Source organism: Serinus canaria, chromosome 4 (genome assembly GCF_022539315.1).
Source record: "Serinus canaria isolate serCan28SL12 chromosome 4, serCan2020, whole genome shotgun sequence".
NCBI lineage: Eukaryota > Metazoa > Chordata > Aves > Passeriformes > Fringillidae > Serinus > Serinus canaria.
In genome coordinates, this window is record NC_066317.1 from 3,989,782 (window position 1) to 4,001,349 (window position 11,568).

Sequence of the window (11,568 nt, forward strand, 5' to 3'; positions counted from 1 at the left end):
ATTTCTTTTTTTTTTTTTTTCTATTTTAGGCTAAAGATAAATTGAAGGTGGCATAGAGCAGTGAAAGAGCAACAGCCTTTAGAAGCCCTCTCCAAAAGCAGAGTTAGTGAAATACTTTCCAAACATCTGCAGGAACAGTGCTACATCAGCCTTCCAGCGGCCTGGTTGAAAAGACTGTCCTTTAATCTAAACCATACTCCCTGGGATTTCTTAATGTAGTTAATTCTTCTTTTTTTATATTTTTTTAATATTGTGCCAGTGAGAAACTGCCTAGTGGTCTTCACCTCTGAGTCCTTTCCACTAATTCTTAGTCCTGGCACATTGCTGTACATTTTCATTGCACGGGGATCTCCTCAAACAAAGGAAAATTATGAAACTGTCAGATCAGATTTCATATATTGCTCTTGGCATTGCACTCACTAGACCTGGTACACAGTGAGTTTTGAAAGCCTCTGATCTTTTATAACCATTTCCAGTCTTAAACATACATTTCAAAGTTCCTCATCTGCAGTCACTGGGAATATGAGTATGAAAGCTGGGGTAATTTGGGTATTTTCTTTCTGTAAAGACATAGAGAGTGATCCATTGTAGCCATAAATAGTTTCCAATGTTTCATTATTCTTTCTGTTACACTTCTGATTGTTTTATTAAGACTCTGAATTTATTTCTTTCATTTTTGGGGTTTTTTTTCCTCTTTCCTGCTGGGGATATATGTTGCTTTAGAACTTAAAATCAAGGTGCTTAGATGTGCCTGTGGGAATGAACACTGACAGCATGTTCAGAGTGGTGAGCTCTGCTGGGTCTGATGGTGCCATAAAACAGACACATCAAGGACACAAAGTCCTTTCTGTCCTGCCAAGCTGCTGTGTCAGTCTGGAAGTCTAATGACCATGCATTAGCACCTCAGATATTAACCAGCCTGGGGGCTGGGAGAAGTGGGATTTTTCTTCACTGTTGTGTTCCTTCTCACTTCAGAAAAATCAACCAAACTGAAGATGTGCTGACCTTTTGAGACTGAACTAGAAGATCCCTTGACACAAAATCCTGTAAGTGTATTTATACAGGGAGTCCCTTGGCCAGTTCAAAGGGCCAAACAGGATTCCTAGAGCTGAAAGCACGAGCCATGTCAGCTACAATCTGAATTAAGTGAAGATGCTGACTGTGCCACAGAGCAGGCAGCAATTCCATATTACTTGTGGCACTGTAACTCAGCAGTTGCTTCAGAGACCAATCTCAGACAGCTTCCTTGGGAAAGAGGAGTAAGTTTGCTGGAACAGCTGGTGGAGATGACAGGTTATCCAGATGTCTATTTTGAATGCCAACAAAACAATGGCATGCTATCTTTAATGCTTGTGTTAGAAACAACTTGCATCCACTTCCAAATACCCTCCACCTTTCGTCACCCATATGAACACTTTAAACAGAGAATTACTTTGTAAATCTCTCAAAAACTTCTGATTGCACTTTTCTTATCTGTTCAATTCATAGCCAAGTCACATTAGAATATCTGTGGACCTTTGTTACAAATATACCAGACTTTGATTTATGCTGCCACTGTTTCCAAACCCATTCCTTAGTAGCCTTTCCATCCTGACTAGGAGATGAGTAACCTTCTTAGAAGAATTATTTTTATCCTTTCTGTTTTTCAGTTCCTTTCCATTTTCCTTGGCCATCTATTTGACTGCACAGCCTACTGCTCAGTTCCCTCTGCTTTCCAGAGCTCAGATGCAAGTCCTTTCTAGTCTGCATAACAAGAGCTGGTCTCCTACCTCAGTGTTTCTTTCAACTGATCCTGTTATCAGCTCATAGCCCGGTATTTTTCAATTTCAGGTAGAATATTCAGGTGACATACTGGATTTCAGTGCAGCTACTTTCATTAGTGTTTAGAACTTTGTACACAATCCTGAAATGGTGAGTAGAGTTTCCTTCACTTACTGTCTTCATCATGATGAGCTTTCCTACCTCTGTTCACTGTTTGGTTTATTTTAAATCAGATGTCTGTTTCTTCTCTCCACACTGAAATACCATTGGTGTATTGGTGTTAAGTCTTCTGAGTTCAAGATCTTCTCCAGTTAAATGGTATACCAAGTGTATGGCTGTGTTCAGTTGGGACATTATATATTGGGAATAAATCCTCATGGGTTCTCTTGAGAAGAGACTCTGATAGTCTCTTTCTTACTTAAAAAAATTCCAAATTTAGCTAAACTGTTTTTCCTCCACTGGAAAGATATTTGTAATGCCTCTGGGGAAAGGACATTAAAACATTTTTCCATAATAAGGTTTGTGGATAATACTGCATATGCTGGTTTTAACAACAAGCATAAAGAGGCTCTAGGCCATTGCCTAGAGAAACTCTGCAACTCATTAGCTAGTTTTATCTTTCCTTCAAAGAAGGAAAAGCAAAAATCTGACTGATATACCCATCCAGTGCTCTCTGAAGAAAACCAGCTCTGCAGCCAGACCATTCCTTCCCTCACAACAAAGCCAAACAAAGAGAAGTCATGCATTAAATTTTTTCAAAGAAGAAAGCCTGTAATTTAAGTAAGAAATGTTTTAGATCTAGAAAATGGAATACTTTTTGCTTTTGGAAGGAACAATTTAGAGCACCAAGGAAAGGACAGTGCACAGAAATATGGCAAGTTTATCAGTGAGCGTAGTGTGGATGAAAGTAGTCATTAATTAATGAAAATAAAGGGTTTTAGGGGAGGATTCAGGTGTTTAACAGAACCCCAAGCTTTGCTGTAAGTGGTGTAGGCAAAAAGCCTGTGGGGTTGGCTCAGAGTAGTTCACCTGGTGACAGAGCACATCAAGCTGCTGCACAGCACCAAGGTCAGGATGGAGATTATTGCACCCCTTCACCTTATCCCCAGGTCAGGCCCTCCTCGATCCATTAGCTGTCATTTGATTTCCTCCTGCTTTCAGAAGCCCTTGAGATGATCTGAAAAGGGCCTGTTGTGCTTCAAATCCTTCAGCAGGGCTGGAGCTTTGATCTCCTGACATTGAGCAAAGCAGGGCAGCCCTAGAGCACTGAGGCATGGCTGTGGGATGGCATGGGCAGCCCTGGGATCTGAGACTCCACCTCTTACTGTCAGGACTTCTGTCATGGTATTGGCTGGTAAAGGCAGAACTTCAACTCCCAGGGAAATAAGAGTCTCACAAAATAATCAGTGAACTGAATTCTGTTTCCTTTTTTAACATCTTTTGGAAGTGCTCCACCACAGTTTAGGGAAAAGAAGGGGAAGTTACCCGGAAGAAAAGCTGAGGAACAAGGCACAGGGGGACGTGGCCAGCACACCTTGCACTTGAGCTGTTTTCAGCTGGAGCACAAGCCTCAGGGGTGTGGCATAGATTCCAGTGTCCTGCCAGTGTCTTGCTTGACTTTGGGATTCTCATAGAATTCTCTTAAGTGGACAGGGAGAGGAAAAAAAGCTTTTGTTTAAGTAAAATACTGCTTTGCTTTGCTTTTGTGTTTTAAGACATTTTATCACTGGAGGTGGTCTTTAATATGCCTTTAAACTGTAACTCTTGGGAGCTCCTCATTCCTTGTACCTCTTCCTCTGAGCAGGAATGTTGGAGCAGAGCACAGCTCAGCACTACACGCTCCATTAAAGGAGCTTATATAGCATCCTATCGGTCTAGAGGTCCAGTGGGAACTTTTGGCAGACACAAAAAATACTTTGGAAAACCGTGGGAATGCTGATGACCTGACAGTGATTTATCTTATTGCATTAGAAAAACAAATAGTATGGTAGGACCTGTCAGGATGGATGAAGCAAGGATTTGCCAGTAACTGCGCTGTGCAGCTTTCCAAACCACTAACCTGCTGGTTAGCCCGGGCCTCTATTTCATCCAAACCCTCATAAAAATTTATTGCAGATGGGTACTAAGAACCTTCAGGAAAATCCTTTGCTGTTTCAACAGCATCTCTGCCTTACGATGGTCTCACAGTTACTTTTATCCCCCTCCTGTCCAACATGGTTCAATCATCTCTTACAAATGACAGAGAAAAGAATTCATCAGCCTATCTGAGGTAGCCAAGGGAGGAAGTACCAGAAGGCTGTGCATGAACAAGAGAGACTTAAATCATACTTGGAATTGCAGGCACAGCTTCAGGTGCTGTGTGAAGAGCCCAGTTCTCAGCCCAGGTATTATTTTGCTCTGAGGGCTGGTGGTAGCTAACTGCCCCATAGATCAGAACAGGACAGTTTGGTGTGATTTGGCTTCTCCTCCACTGTGTGTTCACCCATAGATCAGAAAGCACACCTGGGCAGCAGCGTGATTTGGAGCTGAAGGCTGGAGCAGCGGGGCAGTGCAGTGGCACGCTGGGGACCAGCACTGGCCATGTGCCATGTCCTCTTGTTCCCTTCACAGAGCAGAAAGGCTCAGCTCCCAGCTCCAGCTGCACTTGCCATGCTGATAAATCTCCTGCAGAGGCAAGCCCAGCACAGGTCTGTCTTCCCATTCATGTGTTCACAGGCAGCCAGGGAGCTCAGCCAACACCACCCAGGGCAGCCTGCCCACCCCACTCCTGGGGCAGGAGCTGAGCAGAGGGAGCTGTGCCAGTGCCCCAGGGCTGCAGGAAGGAACCAGGAGAGCCGGTGAGTGCCTGCACTGGGCTGGGCCTGCCTTGACACGAGGCCAGCCCAGGCTCAGGGAGGTCAGCCATGCCCTGTGCTGTGATTTGCCCGGGATAGCTTAGAGAGACGTGGCCCCAAAGCCCTGGATCCCTTTGAGCCTGACACAAGCACCTGCCTATGGTAACACTTAAAGATGACCAGTCCAAACCTCACTGGCCTTAAAAGGCCTGCACAGACTCAGGGTGTGCACCTGAGCAGTTCATGTGCAGCACCATGCTCGTGCCCAGCCAGATGTTTATCATCATCTGTCATCACAGAGCTAGGAGGTAGAGATTGACAGGGTAATTTAGTATGGGATAACATGGAAAATAAACATGGAAAAAACACGACAAGCATGCACAAGTGTTCTGAAAATTGATTGGCATCCCTTAATGGATAGCATGAGAATAATTTTTTTTACAAAAAAATACTGAAAAGTATAAAATCTTCTAGTTTAAAAGCAAGCAACAGGACAAGTGCAAGAGTTAACCAATTACCTTACTCAGTTATACGTGTCCTGAATCAAGATTCAGTGTGCAAAGACACATTAGTATGACTTAATTTTCATTCATGAAGAGATTTTAGATACAAAGAGATGATCTCTTATAAGAGAATGCTTTTTGTTGTGTTATTAAGGTATAAACGAAATGAGTTTTACATGGCCTGTGAAGGGTGTTTTGTGCCTTGCTGGTGACAGTAGGTTAAAGCCAAGATAACCACTTCAGACTGGCTGCATACTTCAGTATTTTCCCCCTTCACAGTTGTTAAAACTTTATAGAGCCTCAAAACATATCCAGATGGACAGTAACTGTGACTGCCACTTACGAAACCAGTATAATCTAGCACAATACACAAAGTAGGGTAAGTGGGAAGGAAAACAAGTTCTGAATAGAGGACCTCCTTGGAACATTGGATCAGCCATCAGACACACCAATTCTGTTTAGACAGGCCTGTTATACACACCCAAATGTTCTGCAAAACAAAGCACACCCCCATCCTTTCACCACTGCAGCTCCAAAACACTTCTGCCCAAGGGTGGTCTTCACCCTGCTTGAGGCAGTGTTTGTGCCTACATCTTTATTCACAAACTGAAGCATTGGTTTCCAGAGTTTTTTGGCAAAGCTGAGACACATAAACCATCTTCTTCCTCTCAAGGATTATCATATCTTGATGGTTTTGTCTGGGTTTCACTTTTTCAAATATAGAAAAATATGAACAAATGGCACACAGTGGTGGCACACTTATCACTGTGCTGCCACCAGTAGATTGCCCTGCACAATGCTGCTTGTGTGACACCAGGATAAATAACATCACTGTAGCAGAGAACCTGGTCAAGAGAAAACTATAATTATTTGAAGTTGTTCACTTGTGGGATAATGTCTGCTAAACACAATGTAAAGCAATATATAGTGGCTTTCTGGATTTTTGTGCTGCACATATTTTTTTGCATACAGTATGCATGTATCCCAACAGAGTGATTAGATAATGAAGCCATGATGTAAGAAAAAAAAACCAAAATCCTGGCAGATTTATAGCAACTAAATCCATATCTTCATTCCTCACTCCCGCTGGCATGGGTGCCTGATTTAACTGAAGCCAATCCCAGCACTGATTCCTGCCCATGCACGTGTTGGCAGAGACAGATCTCAGTGCAGTGGGCATTCTCAGTCACTTCTTTGTCACATTTCACAAATTACCAAACAATAAAAAAAGTTACTTGGGAAATGGCGATTTGAATTTGTGGTATTTCATCCCCTCTCCTGCCTTCCTCCCTTTCCTTGCAGTTCCTGGCAGTCCAATTCCCTGTTCCACTGGTGCAGCTGCTCAGTTACACGCCTGCTGCTCATGGTGAGAGGGTGCTTTGAAAATACATTGGGCCTCCTACCACGTGGGAGAAGTGATGTGTTTTAGTTTGCTGTTTTGCAGAAAACATTGTTTGCCATACGTCTCAACAGAGCCTGCTTCTCTTTTTCAAGAAATTGGCCAAGAAATTTAATTTGTCTTTGGTCTTTTTGCATCATGACTAGAGATTGGCATGTGAATTATTTAATTAAGCTGTGAATATTGCTGGGTATTGCTAAGTTACACAAATACTGTGTCATTTAGCTATTTATGACTAACAAAACTAACAGTACAAAAAACCAGTTAAAAGCTAAATAATATTGGAGTCTTTTGACCAGCTGTAATATATCCATACAACACCATTCTGTTGAATAAGGAAGCTATTGTTGAGGTTTTTGTCACAGGAAAAAAAAAAAGAAGAAGGAAAAAAAAAAGTTGTGATATTTTTCTTTGGTTTTCTTCATGTCCAAAAGAAAGCTGCAGCCTCTGGCATTTCAGCTGGGCTCTGTTCTGTGCCCAGGGTGATGGAGCCACGCACAGTTGCTCACATGGAAATGTGCTGAACAAGAACCACACCATAAACAAAAGCATGCCAGGGCTTCAGTGGGCAAAGCACAAGAGCAGAATATTAACCACAGATCCTGCCTAGGTAGAAATTGCTTTTGCTTGGTCAGAGCACATAACAAGGTTTCATGCCTCTCTTTTTGGCATGTGTGGTGCCACAGACTCCCCAGGAACCTTACTTCATTCTGGAGGAGCAGCTATTTACTGATTCATTGCTGGCTTACACCTGCAGCACATGATTTTCTCTCACAATGGTCCAGGAAACTCAGTGCATCTCAAACCACAAGCATTGGCAAGAATGCTCGTGCAGCCATTGTGGGATTTCTTCATTGTGCTGCAGATATTATTTAAAAATGGAATAATCCCTTCAAATGGCTTCAGCAGTAATGAGGGACTCGGGTACCTTAGAAAAAATAGAGTGTAATTAAACAATACTGTTTAAAACATCAGTACATCCAGAAAGTGATAGAAGTGATTTAAATGTCTGTCTCTTGTTTATGCCTAGGACTGTATGTACTTCACACCTCTTTGTTTTTCAGGCTTACATCTTTGAATAGGAGGAGACCACCTGTTAGGTATAGGCTAAATGGTAAAATGCATTTCCTTCTCCATCCTTCTGTCCAAACTCTTGGAGTCGAGGAAATGTTCCAACACTCCCTTAGTGAATTATGGCTGTATGAGAAAGAGACTTTATGACTTGGCTCCTCCCTGTAGTTTGTGTCCTAATTTTTCAAGTCTTGATTTAAGTTAGACTGGCTTTTTTTATCCAGAAATGTCCCATTTAAGGTCAGCTACCTCCTAAATTTACCATGGCGCCAAAATAACCCAAAGATGGCTTTTTTAGATAGACATCAGCAATTGAGTGATCAATTTTAAAATACTTGGTTTTCCTTGTTATTCTTTTCAGTACATTTTCTTCTTGAATCAAAAAGTAGCAAGAGATGAAGAACAATTGGAAGTATTGAGCTAACCAAGCATGCTGAACTAATGAGGAGCCCCTGCTATTTGTAACACCATTAAAAGGTAACATAAGAAAAGCTTTGCTTGACACAGAGTATAGGCACAGACCAGTGAAAATAACAAATTTGTATATGCAAGTGCTGTTCTCTAACAGTACATCGGAGTACCTAAAGAATGAAGCTAAAGTCGTAATTGGTGTCAGTTTTCCAGATGAAGGAGAAGGATTCAGGATTAATGAAAAGATTGGTTAGTTTTGTCTCCATCATCAAGCTACAAAGATAAAAAATTAGGACAGAGAGGAGAGGTTTTCAGGAACCACAGCTACTCAGAAAGATTCCTGTCCTCTCTTTCGCAGACTCTTCCTTTCAGGCCCATTTGGACAAACATCAGCCATCTCCTTTAGTCTGTTTTGGTGATGTTCTGTGGGCTTCCAGCTTATTTCTGCATAACCTGAAATGTCTGTATTGGCATCCCAAGCTGCCCAAAATGCAGGAGCTTTCCCAGGATCTTTCCTTTATTCTTTGAGGGGGCAGCACTGCATTGCTACACCCAAGGTCTTGTCAGCATTCCCTAGAGATGTCTAATCTCACAGGATACTGTAACCCATACAGTTTAATTGCAGAGAGCTACAATTTATTTCAGAAGACTTTAGAACAGATGCCAGTTATTTAAGGTGCTTACACTGAAATAACTTGTTGCTTTTTCTTTCTTTTATTTTTCCCTTTGTAATGTCTTTTTGTCTCTCACTTTTTATCCTCCTGTGTCTTTGAGAAAAGTATTTTCATATTTGTGAGTCCTCTGGAAATTTTCAGAGCATTCAGATCATGTTCTGATAAAACTCTGACTTCATGAGTACATATGTATGAAAACCTTATTGAGATTTATTATCTCATTTTAAAATTGTCAGTAATATCTTCTGCATTTGTTCAGTCCAAAGGGATTTTAGAAAATCACATCAGAGCAGCTGTGGGTGAGAAAAGTTCATTCCTTATCAGTCATCCAAACTTGCCAAGTCGGTTTTATGAAAGCAGTGAAATGAATGCAGAAACTAAACCCAGCTTGATAACACTAAGCCAAAAAAAGAGGAAAAAGAGCAGTGTTGCTACTTTAGTTTTCCTCCTCTGTAACTGGAATGGGAGGGAATGGTCTGCATCCAAGGCGTGTCAGCAGGGCAGCACTGAAAAGGAAAGGTCAGACCCAAAACTCTTTCTTCCAAACTGGAATGCAGGGAATTGTCAGCCAGTCCCCCATCCATGTAGAATGAGTATAAATGTGATGGTGAGGGGCCTGATGCTAATCCTGGCATGAATGCTGTTCCCCATCAGCCTGGTGTCACCTCAGAGCCTTCTGGCCATGCTGGGGCTGCCCTGTGTCACTGTCCCGTGGAGCTGGAGCAGCTTCAGCCCTGTCAGAGCACACTGATCCCTGCGGAGAATGTGTGCATCTGGACTGCTGTTCAAGCAGCTCTGCAGCTCCTCGCTGGCAGCCTCAGGGATATTTCAGTAGGATCAACTCCTTTACCTACAGGGCCATAAAAAGAGAAGAGTTACCAAGGGGCTGTGAAGTGTTAGGGCAGAGGTGATGAGCTGCCTGGATGGGACCTCTGCAGACTGCCTGACACCAGAGGTCTCGAGGCACTCTTCAGTGCTCTGTGCCCAGCCAAGGTTCCCAATCCCCAGCTGGAGGCACATGGAAATCCACTGCTGCCACACCTGAGGCTGTCAGGGGTTTTGGCTGTTACCCTCAGTCATATTTACCCTATTTATGGTAGCCCAGTCTTAGGAAGGACAAGTTCTGTCACCAGTCTTGGTTCCAGGCTGTGATGTAACAATCCACAGGGCCCAAGCAATGTCTCACCAGTGGGAGGGCACGGACAAATTCTTTACAGCCACCTTTTGTAACAGGTGGTTGTACTGGCCTCCCTTCTTGCCAAAGGGTTCTTAGGAACTTGGCTTCCAGGCTGCTGGGATTTCTCTTGCCCAAACCATGCAGCACCGGTGCCAATTGGCTGTTTCACCATCGCCCCAGCCCTGCTCCAGGCTCTGCTCACAGCTCCCCTTTGGCACCTCCTCGGGAGAAAGATCCAGCAGCACCAGCACTGCTCCCCACAAGGAAATGGCAGGAGGAGATGGGCAAACACCATTCTGTCTCTGCTTCACTTTGACTTACTCAGAAAATGTTTCTACATTAAAGCATATTTCAGTATTTCTGGAGGTCAAATGGAAAATACTGAGTTTGCTCTGTTCAAATCAGTTATGTGTAAAAAGAAATATATTTAGAAGAATTGTTAAATACTTCAGAAGACAATTGGACATATAAGAAGCAATTTCTCTGTAGATTTTGAAGTAAAAAAATCTGTTAAAGGAAAACCTGTTAGATCTTCCCTCTTGCTTTAGCAGTTAGAAGAATATTTATATAAAAATAATGAATTGTAAATCAGGCCCTGGGTTCGAGGGGCTAAGAAGAGGACTTAGGGTTTGGGGGGCCTCAGAATTGAGACCTAATCAGGCAGTTTTGGGCTTTCACAGACCCAAATCACCGCTATGTTTCAGGGGCTCAGAACCAGACCCACTTGATCAATTTCTGGGCTCTCAAAGGGAGACCAAAGGCTGCATTTAGGGGTCTCAAAATTCAGGTTCAGCACTTAAAACCAGAGACTAAATCCTGCATTTTGGACACTGAAACCAGGGTCATATGGCTGGATTTGGAGCTCAGGAACAGTGACTAAGCCCTGTGCTTTTTCAGGGCTTAAGTCAGAGGCCAAATGTATATCTGAGGGCCTCAAAAACAGAGACCAAGTGCTGTGTTTTGGGACCTTGAAACCACTCAACCGGGCTTGAGGGTCACTCAGCCAGGAGACCAAGTCCTTTATTTTAGGGAAGTGCCTTGGGCAGGGCCCAGCGCCGCGCTCACCCGGCCCCGTGGAGAGCTCGGAACCGGCGACCCAGACGTACCTCTGGGGCTGGCGGCGGAGCCCCGGTGCCGCGTTTTGGGGCTCGGCCCGGGCCGGTTTCAGGACTCAGGGCCGAGCTCGAACCCCGCGTTTGGGGCGACGGGCAGAGCCCGGGACCGCACGGGCTGCCCCGCCACCGGCAGCGCCCCGGCTCCCCGCGGCCGGAGCGGGACAGCGCCCGGGGCCCCGAGCCCCGCGCCGCCCACAGCCAGTGCAGGGTACCGGGAGGATTGGGGCGCCAATGTCCGGCTCCCGGCCCGGCCCTGGCGAGAGCGCCCTCCTCGGGCCGGAGCCCACAGAGCGCAGAGCGAAGGTCCCAGCGGGGCAGGGGCGGGACAAGGGCGGGGTGGGAATTGGGCAGGGCCGGGCGGGGCCGACGCAGGTCCTCGGGATGGGCCGGGGCGGGGCCGGCTCAGGTGCGCGGGGCGGGGCCGGGCAGGTGCGCGGGGCCCCAGGGCGGCTGCGCGGGGCGGGCCCGAGGTGATTTAAACCCCGGAAATAGCTGCAGCCGCCATTTGCTCCCCAGCTAGCGGTGGCGTCGGCAGCGGCCGGTCGGGGCTCCCCGGTGAGGTCTCCCCCTCTTATCTTTCTTTTCTCCCCCTCCCTCTCCGCTCCTGAACACCTCTGCCGTCC

General features: G+C 44.9%; 1 long non-coding RNA gene across 1 annotated transcript in view; it reads left to right on the forward strand.

Annotated features, from left to right (window-relative positions):
* Positions 1 to 215, forward strand: part of LOC108962960 (uncharacterized) — a 54,568-nt gene extending 54,353 nt beyond the window's left edge. The window contains exon 7 of the long non-coding RNA XR_001991699.2: positions 30 to 215. This is a non-coding gene — a long non-coding RNA (uncharacterized LOC108962960). The remainder of the gene's footprint in view (positions 1 to 29) is intronic.
* Positions 216 to 11,568: the final 11,353 nt, after the last annotated feature.